Source organism: Oryctolagus cuniculus, chromosome 19 (genome assembly GCF_051225735.1).
Source record: "Oryctolagus cuniculus isolate XC-2025 breed Fujian yellow rabbit chromosome 19, ASM5122573v1, whole genome shotgun sequence".
Taxonomy (NCBI): domain Eukaryota; kingdom Metazoa; phylum Chordata; class Mammalia; order Lagomorpha; family Leporidae; genus Oryctolagus; species Oryctolagus cuniculus.
This window is the reverse complement of record NC_142885.1, coordinates 34084542-34096717: the sequence shown is the minus strand read 5'-3', so window position 1 is coordinate 34096717 and position 12176 is coordinate 34084542. Positions and strand designations below refer to the sequence as shown.

Sequence of the window (12176 nt, the reverse complement as noted above, 5' to 3'; positions counted from 1 at the left end):
CCAGCTCTCCTAATGTGCCTGGAAGGGCAGCAGAAGATGGCCCAATTACTTGGGCCTCTGCTACCTACATCGGAGACCTAGATGGAATTCCAGACTCCTGGTTTTGGCCTGGCCCAGCGCTGGCTATTGTGACAATTTGGGAAGTGAACCAACAGATGGAAGATTCTCCCCCTCTCTCTTCCTCTCTGTGTAACTGTTTCAAATAAATCGTTAAAAAATATATTAGGGAAAAAATTATTAAATGCTGGTGAGGATGTGGGAAAAAAGGTACCCTAATCCACTGTTGGTGGGAATGTAAACTGGTACAGTCATTGTGGAAGACAATATGGAGATACCCCAGAAATCTAAATATAGATCTACCATATGACCCAGCCATCCTGCTTCTGGGAATTTACCCAAATGAAATGAAATCAGCATATGAAAGAGTGATCTGTACCCCAATGTTTATTGCAGCTCAATTTACAACAGCTAGGATATGGAATAAGCCCAGGTGTCCATCAACTGATGACCAGATAAAGAAATTATGGTATATACTCTATGGAGTACTACTCAGTGGTATAAAAAAAGGAAAGAAAAAGCAAAAGAAATCCTGTCTTCAGTCCCGAAAAGACAGATACCATACGTTTTCCCTGGTCTGTGGTAACTAAGAGTACCTAAAAGGTAATGTATAGGAATGAAATTGACATTTTGAGATTTGATGATTGTTCACAGCCCTTGTCTCAACTGTTGAGGAATGGCATTTTTTTTTCCTTCAAACTATTTGTTAAACTCTCTACTTAGTGTAGGATTAATTTTATGAGTATAAAGTAAACTGAAAGTAAATCTGTAAAAGTTAGAGTGGGAATAGGAGAGGGAGGAGGAAGAAGGATAGTAATGTGGGTGGAAAGGAGGGTAGGTTAAGAAGTATCACTATGTTCCTGAATCTGTATATATGAAATACATGAAATTTGTATAATTTAAATAAAATTTTAAAATATTACAGAAAAATTATGCCTGAACTGAATGTGTACAATTTTTCATATTCTCTAAGCAATACAGTAAAAATAATTTACATAATTACATAGTACTAGGTATTATGAGAAATCAAGAGATGATTTACTGTATACAGGAAGAAGTACACAGGTTATATGACAATGTTACACCACTTTATATAAGGGACTTGAGCATATGCTGGTCTTGACAGTCATAGGAGATCCTAAAACCAATCTGTTACAGATATCAAGATACAACTGTAGAGCACACACTCAGAAAAGTACACACATTCTAAGCTTATACCTTGATGAATTTACCTACTGTAAACAAAGCCAAATTAACCAGCAGCCAGATAAAGAAACACATTATAAGCCAAAGTCCCTCTTATGCCCCCAAAATTAATATCACACTAACATCTAACACCACAGAATAATTCTGCTTCTGCACCTATATTTTTGTGTCCAGCGCCTCCACTCAATGTTATTTATTATGTGCACTGTGATTTATTTTTAAAATTTTGTTGCTCTATTTCTCAGTATGAGAATATTACTACTGAGGCATGTGCATCTTGATTTTAAAGGATACCATCAAACTGTTCTCCATTACTGTAGAATTATACTATGAATACACAGAAGTACCTAAGTACCTATTTCCCTACACTTCAGCCAACAGTCAGTCAATCTTTGACCTTGGCCAATCTGATATATTAAAAATGCTTTTAGGGGCTGGAGCTTTGGCATAGCAGGTAAAGCCGCCACCTGCAGTGCCAGCATCCCAGGTCCTGGCTGCTCCACTTCCCATCCAGCTCTCTGCTATGGCCTGGGAAAGCAGTAGAAAATGGCCCAAGTGCTTGGGCCCCTGCACCTGTGTGGAAGACCTAGAAGAAGCTCCTGGCTTTGGATTGGCACAGCTCCAGCTGTTGCAGCCAACTGGGGAGTGAACCAACGGATGGAAGATCTCTTTCTCTCTCTCCCTCCCTCCCCCCTCCTTCCCTCCTTCTCTCTCTGTAACTCTGACTTTCAAACAAATAAATAAATCTTTTAAAAAAAAATGCTTTCAGCCGGATTCTGTCCCAGTTGCTCCTCTTCCAGTCCAGCTCTCTGCTGTGGCCCGGGAAGGCAGTGGAGGATGGCCCAAGTGCTTGGGCCCTGCACCTGCATGGGAGACCAGGAGAAGCACCTGGCTCCTGGCTTCGGATTGGTGCATCCAGAATCCCATTTGGGCACTGGATGGAGTCCTGGTTGCTCCACTTCCGATCCAGCTCCCTACTGATGCTCTTGGGAAAGCAGCAAAGGATGGCCCAAGTCCCTGGGCTCCTGCACCCACATGGGAGATACGGAAGAAGCTTCTGGCTTTAGCTTAGCCCCGACACGCCCCAGCTGGTGCAGTCATCTGGAGAGTGAACCAGTGGATGGAAGATCTCTATCTCTCCCTCTCTCTCTCTCTCTCTCTCTCTCTCTGTGAAACTCTATAACTCTGCCTTTCAAATAAATAAAATAAATCTTAAAAAATAATCAATCTCCATCTCATACCAATATAAAGAATTCAAGGGGCAGGCATTTGGCAAAGTGATTAAGAAACCTGGGACACAGTATCCCGCATTGAAGTGCCTGAGTTTGAGTCTCAGCTTTGCTTGAGTCCAGCATCCTGTCTAGAAAGCAGCAGATAATAGCTCAAGTACTTGGGTCCTAGCCACTCATGGGAGATGAGATTTGAGTTTCAGACTTCTAGCTTCAGTCTGAACCAGCCTCTGCTATTGCAGGCATCTGGGGATTCAAAGATGTCTCTATGTCACTCTTTCAAATAACATGAAAATTAATTTTTTAAAGGTTTATTTATTTGAAAAGCCAAGTTACACAGAGGCAGAGGCAGAGAGAGAGAAAGAAAGAGAGAGAACAAGCGAGAGAGAGCAAGCTAGCTCTGTCATCCATTTGCTGGTTCACTCCCCAGATGGCTGCAACAGCTGGAGCTGTGCCAGCCAGGAGCCAATAGCCAGGAGCAGCTTCTGGGTCTCCCACACAGGTGCAGAGGCCCAAGGACTCAGGCCATCTTCTACTGCTTTTCCAGGCCATAGCAGAGAGCTGGAAAGGAAGTGGAGCAGCTGGGACTTGAACTATATGGCACTGCAGGTGGTGGCTTTACCTGTTATGCCATAGCTCCAGCCCCAAAAATTAATTTTTTAAAAAAAGTTTCCATAGATTGTTAATCTAAATGTTGAAAAGCAGAATGTTACTAAAAATATATAGAATATGTTCACACTAGGGAAAAAAATCCCTAATTAAACAATTGGGGCCAACATTTGGCTCAGCAATTGAGACATTGTTTTGGAAGCCCACATCTCATACTGGACTCTCTGGGTTTGAGTCCCAGCTCCACTTCCAATTCCAGAATCCTTCTAATGTACAAATGAGAGGCAGCAGGTAATGGATAAAGTACTTGTTTCCATGCCACCCATGTGACAGTCTCAGATTGAGTTCTGGGCTCCTGGCTTTGGCCTGCCTCAGGCCAACTTGTTGTGGGTATTTGAGGAATGAACCAGTAGATGGAAGATTTTTCTGATCCTTCTCTGTCTCTGCACCTTTCAAATAAACAAATATATTTTTTAAAAAATAAATGAGTGATATATTTAACTACACTAAGAATTCCTGTGCTCACTTCAGCAGCACATATACTAAAATTGTAATAATACAGGAGACGATTAGCATAGCCCCTGCACAAGGATGACACACAAATTTGTGAAGAGTTGATATTTTTTTTCTTCTTACTACTTTAAAAGAAAGAATTAAGAAGGCGGGAGCATGAGCAGCAGGGAGGGTAGAGTGGAAGTGTCTCTATGCACCTAAATCTGTACATACAAAATACATGAAATTTGTTCACCTTATATAAATAAATTGCCAAAGATGGACATCTTACTATGTAACATGACAGAAAATAATAATTTCTTTAATTAAAAAAAAAACCTCCTGGGGCTGGCACCGTGGCATAGCAGGTAAAGCTGCCACCTACAAGTGCCGGCATCCCATATGGGCGCCAGTTCAAGTCCCAGCTGCTCCACTTCCAATCCAGCTCTCTGCTATGGCCTGGGAAAGTAGCAGAAGATGGCCCAAATCTTTGAGCCCCTGCACCCACGTGGGAGACCCAGAGGAAGCTTCTGGCTTTGGATGGGCACAGCTCCAGCCGTTGCAGCCAGTTGGGGAACCAGCAATACCTTTAAGAGAATAATAAAGTAAAGCAAGGCAGATCACCGAGTAAAAATATCTGCAATACAGATATCGAAATGAGGGGTGGTGTATACACAGTTTGAATATCCCTTAGCTGAAATGTTTGGGACTGGAAGTGTTTCAGAGTTCAATTTTTTTTTCAAATTTTGGAATACTTGCATAGACTTTATCAGTTAAAATAGCATCCCTAAACTGAAAGTCCAAAATAGGAAATGCTCTAAATTCCAAAATCAGGAATAACTTCAGGTCTTCAGACTAGGAATTAGGAATGCTCATCCTGTGTGTGTGTGTGTGTGTGTGTGTGTACGCACACGCATGTGCACGCAACTCACAAACTGTAAGACATCCAATAGAAAAATAGGCAAGACTTTAATGAGTCTTTCAAAGAAAATATATCCAAATGTCCAAGAAACATACAAAAGGCTGTTTAACCTCATCAGTAATCAGAGAAATGAAAAATAAACCAAAGAGGAGTATATACCACTCCCCTTCTCTTCTGCAGATTTTATTAAAATAAACATTAGGCCGGTGCCGCGGCTCACTAGGCTAATCCTCTGCCTGCGGTGCCAGTACCCTGGGTTCTAGTCCCGGTCTCTCTCCCCTTCTCTCTCTATAACTCTGACTTTCAAACAAATAAATAAATCTTTAAAAAAATTGCTTTCAGCCGGATTCTGTCCCAGTTGCTCCTCTTCCAGTCCAGCTCTCTGCTGTGGTCCAGGAAGGCAGTGGAGGATGGCCCAAGTGCTTGGGCCCTGCACCCACATGGGAGACCAAGAGGAAACACCTGGCTCCTGGCTCCGGATCGGCGCAGCGCCGGCCAAGGCGGCCACTTGGGGGATGAACCAACGGAAGGAAGACCTACCTTTCTTTCTTTCTTTTCTTTTTTTTTTTTTTTGTTTTGTTTTTTTGACAGGCAGAGTGGACAGTGAGAGAGAGAGACAGAGAGAAAGGTCTTCCTTTGCCGTTGGTTCACCCTCCAATGGCCGCCGCGGCCGGCACACCGCGCTGATCCGATGGCAGGAGCCAGGAGCCAGGTGCTTTTCCTGGTCTCCCATGGGGTGCAGGGCCCAAGCACTTGGGCCATCCTCCACTGCCTTCCCGGGCCACAGCAGAGAGCTGGCCTGGAAGAGGGGCAACCGGGACAGAATCTGGTGTGCCGGCGCCGCTAGGCGGAGGATTAGCCTAGTGAGCCGCGGCGCCGGCCTTTCTTTCTCTCTGTCTCTCTCTCTCACTGTCCACTCTGCCAGTCAAAAATAAATAAATAAATAAACATTCACCTACTCTAAAACCCAGAAATCCACTCCTAGAATAGTTATATGTACATTCAAAAAGAGAAATGAGTATATATGTAAAAAGATTTGTAAGAGAATGTTCATAGTAGCTTCACAATAGCCAAAACTAGAAACATCAATAAGAATATAATTAAATAAATTATAATCATACAATAGAACTCATCCAAAAAGGAAAAAAAGAACAACTGATAGAACCAACATTTTGGATGAATTGCAAATACATTATCCAAACAGAAAGAAGTCACAGACAAAAAAGTACAAACTACATGAGCCATTTACATGAAATTCAGAAACAGACAAAACAAATTCACAAGTGTAGATGCCAAGACCCTGTGGTTAGAATAGAAGTTTCTGACTGGAAAAGATCATGAGAGAATTTTCTGGGTGATGGAAACATTTTATGTAGTTATCTGAATAGTGGTTACTAACACAGGCATTTTTACACATATTTTTTAAGCTATCCACTTAAGATTTTTTACATTTTATTTCATACAAGCTATACCTCAGTTACACACAAAAAACCATTACATAGGTACCAGTATGATTAATAAAATTCAACAGACTGACAATTCCAAGGTCTGGCAATGGGATGAATAAGGAATGTTCATATATTGTTGGTAAGGAATCTAAACAGCCTGGCATTATCAAATAAAATCAAAGACACACAATGTTAATAATTGCTACAAACTGAGAACTTAAATGTCCATCAAAAAGAATGAGCCTGATACAATAGAAATTATTCAGCAGGAACTAACGAATATACCACAGCTCCATAAAACATGAATAAATCTTACAAAATAATAATACTGAAAGTAGCTAAGTGAAAAAAAAACCAAAGGTTTCTATTTATATAAAGTTGAAACAGGCAAAACTAAACTATCAAGTTTGGGAGCCGGTTTTGTGGTATAACTGGTAAAGCCACTGCCTATGATGCCCCACCATCCAACACAGATGCGGGTTCCTGTGCCGGCTGGTCCACTTTCTATCCAGCTCCCTGCTAAGGGCCTGGGAAAAGCAGCAGAAGATGGTCCAAGTTCTTGAACCCCTGCCACCCACGTGGGAGACCCAGAAGAAGCTCCTGGTTTCAGCCTGGCCCAGAGATGGCCATTGTAGCCATCTGAGGGGTGAACCAACAGATGGAAAATAGACGGATTCTCATTCTCTTTCTCAAATAAATAAATCTATAACAAAATAAACTATCAAGTCTGGATGCAATCTTATCCAGAAAGGAAAGAAAAAGATGATCATGAAAGTCAGGATAGAGGTTAGTTTTTAGGAGGAGGAGAGCATAGTTGGTTGAGAGGGAGTTTAAGGAGGGTTTTCTGGAGTGCCAGCAAAGGCCTATTTAATCACCTGAAGGTCTGCTGTAAGGGTTCCGCTGTTATAATTTTAACAAAAAAGATGCACTGTTTGGTGGTGTTTTTTATGTATGTGTTTTATGGCTCATAGTTTTAAAAAAGTTCAAAACAATTGAACCTGGTGACTGATCAGACTAGGGTGGTGGTGGGGTGTCAAGAACCACAGACAGGGACCGGCACTGTGGCACAGTGGGTTAATCCACCACCTGCAGCGCCAGCATCCCATATGGGCGCTGGCTGCTCCTCTTCCAATCCAGCTCTCTGCTATGGCCTGGGAAAACAGTAGAAGATGGCCCAAGCACCTGGGGCCCTGCACCCATGTGGGAGACATGAAAGAAGTTCCTGGCTCCTGGCTTCAAATCGGCCCAGCCCTGGCCATTGTAGCCATCTTGGGAGTGAACCATCGGAGACCTCTCTGTCTCTCCCTTTCACTATCTGTAACTTTACTTCTCAAATAAACAAAATCTTTAAAAAAAAAAAATCACAAACAAGTCGATGTTTCTGACTTACACAATTGTTTGGGTGGTGGTGCAACAAGCATTTTCAGAGGAAGAATATAAATTAAATGTTGGACATGTTGAATTTAAAGGACTTTGGAGGCACTGCTTTAGAAAGTGCAGTAGGCAATCAGATAAGTACACAGAATGCTCAAAGTAGTAGTCAGGGCCGGCGCCGTGGCTCACTAGGCTAATCCTCCGCCTGCGGCGCCAGCACACCGGGTTCTAGTCCCGGTTGGGGTGCTGGTTCTGTCCTGTTGCTCCTCTTCCAGTCTAGCTCTCTGCTGTGGCCCAGGAGTGAAGTGGGGGATGGCCCAAGTGCCTGGGCCCTGCACCCGCATGGGAGACCAGGAGGAAGCACTTGGCTCCTGGCTTCAGATTGGTGCAGTGCGGCGGGCCACAGCAGCCATTTGGCAGGTGAACCAACGGAGGGAAAACCTTTCTCTGTCTAAATCTGCCTGTGAAAAAAAAAAAAAAAAAAAAAAAAAAAGGCCGGCGCTGCGGCTCACTAGGCTAATCCTCCGCCTAGCGGCGCCGGCACACCGGGTTCTAGTCCCGGTTGGGGCGCCGGATTCTGTCCCGGTTGCCCCTCTTCCAGGCCAGCTCTCTGCTGTGGCCAGGGAGTGCAGTGGAGGATGGCCCAGGTGCTTGGGCCCTGCACCCCATGGGAGACCAGGAAAAGCACCTGGCTCCTGGCTCCTGCCATCGGATCAGCGCGGTGCGCCGGCCGCAGCGCGCCGGCCGCAGCGGCCATTGGAGGGTGAACCAACGGCAAAGGAAGACCTTTCTCTCTGTCTCTCTCACTGTCCACTCTGCCTGTCAAAAAAAAAAAAAAAAAAAAAGTAGTCAGGGCTGGAGATAAAAAATTGTGGATTTATCCCTAAGTGAAGCCCTGGACATCAAAGTGATTAAAGAAGACTGACAGAAGTGCATAGTGCTGATCTATGGATCATCAACATTTAATGTTCAGGTACAGGAAAAAGGAAGGGACCACATTGTAGGAAGAAAATGAAGAATATGTCATGAACCATTAAAGAAGAGAGAATGTTTTATGAGTAGTCAGTCATCCACTGCAGGGATTTAGAAAGATGAGAGAGGATACAGACTGTGTGTATTGCTCAGCAAGCCAGCTGTTACTCCACCTCTTTCTAGCTGCCCTGAGACACGAAACAGCCCAAAGAGTCAACACTTCTGAGATGGGCTATGTGTTGTCTTTTGAGGCAAGGATTTAAGGTCCTTCTTGGCCTTCTGTCTTCTCAACTCTCAGGAAGGAAGGGGGCAGATCTGAGCACACTGATTGGATCTGTGTACAACTTGGTAGAATCATGATTAAAAGGTCAGCACACAGGTGCAGGCTCACTTTTCTGCTTCTTCCATGTGACTGGAGTCGTATGAGATGGTTCAGCCACACCCACCCCCAACCCCCTCTCCTCGCCAGCTTCTCTTCTCCAAGGGACAACCCAGGCCAAAACAACTACTTGGGCAGAAAAGGCCCAGGGCAGGTGGCCAAGGCTAGATCAGCAGTCAGCCAGGGCAAATGGGCTCTCTCTGGTTACATGGCCCCAGGCAACTGATAGGAACTCGTTAAATCAGGCTTTGATAACATCACAGTGGAAGATCTAGTCCTGTTTGAGAACTGGGGTACTAGAGGAGATTCATCTCATAACTTGCTTTAGTTTGAAAACAACTTAAGCTTAACCAGATTCTTAAGAACAGCTTTTCCACATGAACCAGCTGGGCTCATTCCAGTCTTCCATCCTGGAGTTTGGTGCCCAAATTCTAGTTAAGAATAAAATGTAAAATAGTTTTGTTTTCTGTTTGACAGTATAAATACTGAATACAAATCTATCCCTCAAGGACTCTACAGAGTTGAAAACAGGAGTTATGGATTGCAGTGAATTCTGACTGACACTTCTGGAATCCCACACAGAGTATCATAAAATTATCCTAATTCCTTAAATTCTAGCACCACATAAATCACAACCTTAAACATACACATTCTTTCCCTTCCTCCCTTTCTCTCACCTACCTCTCAGAAAGTAGCACAAACTATAAATGGAATCTAATGTGTTCATCATGGATTAGTGAAAATAACAAAATGTGAATTAAAATAAAACAAGCACTGTGGTGCAACAAGTTAAGCCGCCCCCTGCAATGCTGGCATCCCATAAGAACACCAGTTCAAGTACCTGGGAAGGCAGCAAAAGATGGCCCAAGTACTTGCCCTTGTACCCACGTAGGAGACCTAGATGGAGTTCCAGGCTTCTGGCTTTGGCCTGGCCCAGCCCCAGTCATTATGGCCATTTGCAGAGTCTCAGTCTCAATCAATCAATCTCTCTCTCTCTCTCTCTCTCTAGCTCTGCCTTTGAAACAAATAAACAAATCTTAAAGAAAAAAAAAAAAAAAAACCCACACACTTAGTGATAAACGCTCAACTTGCCAACGTACTGCTGACAGCACAGCCAGTTAGTGCAGTCCTTTGGAAGGAAAATACTATGACACATATTAGGAACCAAACCTGTTATTCACTGCTTTCTCTTTTATGACAGGAGAAAACAGAAAATTGCAAAGGCTTAGTTTCATAAATAATAGTACAACATTATAAAAATGAGACAATTGTGCCGAAGGCATTTGATGAAGCAGTTGAAGCCATTTGGGAGGCCAATGTTGTGGCACAGTGGGTTAAGACGCTGCCTGCAACAACATTTCAAACAGGTGCAGATTCAAGTCCCAGCTGCTCCACTTCAGATTCAACTCCCTGCTAAAGCACCAGAGAAAGCAGTGGAGGATGGACCAAGTGCTTGGGCCCCTGCCACCCATGTGTGAGGCCCAGATGGAGTGCCAGGCTCCTACCTTGGGCCTACTCCAGCCTTAGCCGTAGTAACCATTTGGAGGAGTAAACCAGCCAATGGAAGATGTCTCTCTCTCCTCTCCCTTTCAAATAAATAAATAAAATCTTAAAAAAAAAAAAAAAAAAGTAAGAAGGAGGAGGAAACAGCAGCAGCCACTGCCACCATCTGAGATGTCCAAATCCTTATCAGAATGCCTGGGTTCCAAGTCCCAGCTCTGCTTTGGATTCTAGTTTCCTGCTAATGTGTACCCTGAGAGCAAGAGGGTGATGGCGCAAGCACTTGAGTTCCTGCCACCCATATGGGAGACCCGGATTGAGTTCTAGGCTGCCAGCTTCAGCTTGCCCCAGCCCCAACTGTTGTAGTGAACCAACAGATGGAAGAGCTCTTTGTCTCTGTTTTTCATGTAAATAAAAATATAGTTTTAAAAACAAACAAAAAATATAAATACTTGTGTATTTTGAAGGAGAACCAAGGTACTTAACCTATTAGATTTAATAACAGCTAAAATTTGCTCAATACTTATGTGCTAAGGCTGTGCTGTTTGTACACACTATTTAATTTTACAATAATCTTACAAGGGAGGTGGCACACTAACCTCATTTAACAAATGAGAAAACTGAAGCAGATACTTGGGTAATCTGCCCAATGTCAAACAGGGTACAAAAGAACTGGGATTTAAAACCATGAAACCTTGATTTCAGAACCTCATTTCTATTTACTATGCCAGTATTTCATAAAGTACGTGTACTTTGGAAAGAACAGTTATGTATTTATTTAATATGCATTAGAAAAAACAACTGGCACAACAATCAGCTTTCACAGTTCTTACAAAGAAGTGTTTCTGGGTTTTTTATGTAAATTTTAAACTGTTACAAATTAATGGTGCAGATGATACAAATATATGGCAAAGCATGTAGGAGGTACTTGAATGAAAGTTTGTAAAACAATATTCTCACTTTTAGAGGGTCATTTTTTTCTTCATATACTGCAATTCTGTACAAATTTTACACATCAAATAAGTACTAACAAAAGGACATTTTTTTTTTCAAAAGAATAAAACAATTCCTCCTGGAACTTTTTTAAATTAAACAAGAGTAAAAGCATATTAATTTATACTATCCTTCATGTCCTACAATAAGATAAGAATTGTTAAATTGATAATCCCTAATCATTAAATTAATGACAGTAAGAGAGAGAAAGATGATGATACAGTGCCAATTATAAGAGCCTGAGTGTATAGATACACTGTGTACCATGATAAAAATCTCTTTAGGTCCCAAATTAGAAGAGAACAGAGAAATAAAAGTGGGGATAGATTATGAGTCTTTTCAACCAACTAATTTACTCTAATGCTATCTTTTCAAAACATCTGTCTTAACCAAAATCAAACCACAATGGGCATCTCAGTTAAAATGGTATCTGGTAAGCAACTGTAAAATAGAAAGATACAGTATGTTCCTTGATGAGAAGATTTGTAAGTGAAGATTGACTGACTCCTTCCCACATTCCTCTATAAATTCAGTGCAGTTCAAATCGAAATCTCAATAGGATTTTTTTAGAGCTTATCAAAATAGTTAAGAAAATTTTCAAAATAAGCAGATTTGCCCTATCAGATATCAAACTTACTATATAAAGCCAGGGAGGAGTAGGGGACTGCAGGAATGGAATATATACTGACAGACATTATCAGTAGAACAGAACTGAGAATCCAGAAAGCCACCTCAGATACACAGTAAAGTCTTGTGGCATTTCAAGTATGAACAAGTTAATAAATGGAATTACGGAAAAGCCTACTCATTCAGAAAAAGTCAAGTTAGGTCTCTACCTCACACTAGATACAAAGCAAATTCCATGGGGCTGGAATTGTGGCATAGTGGGTAAAGCTGGCACCAGAGATGCCAGCATCCCTTATGGGCGCCAGTTCACGTCCTGGCTGCTTTACTTCCAACCCAACTCCCTGCTAAAGGCCTAGGAAAAGCAGAAG

At 42.4% G+C, this 12176-nt stretch overlaps 1 protein-coding gene and 1 non-coding gene across 3 annotated transcripts in view; one reads left to right on the top strand and one right to left on the bottom strand.

The window, feature by feature from the left end:
* The window catches only part of VKORC1L1 (vitamin K epoxide reductase complex subunit 1L1), a 77259-nt gene that overhangs the window by 53036 nt on the left and 12047 nt on the right, over positions 1-12176 (bottom strand). The gene's annotated exons all lie outside the window — the stretch shown is intronic.
* On the top strand, positions 3620-3727 carry LOC127488210 (U6 spliceosomal RNA). Its single transcript, XR_007915754.1, has one exon. It is a non-coding gene; the product is annotated as a U6 spliceosomal RNA (small nuclear RNA).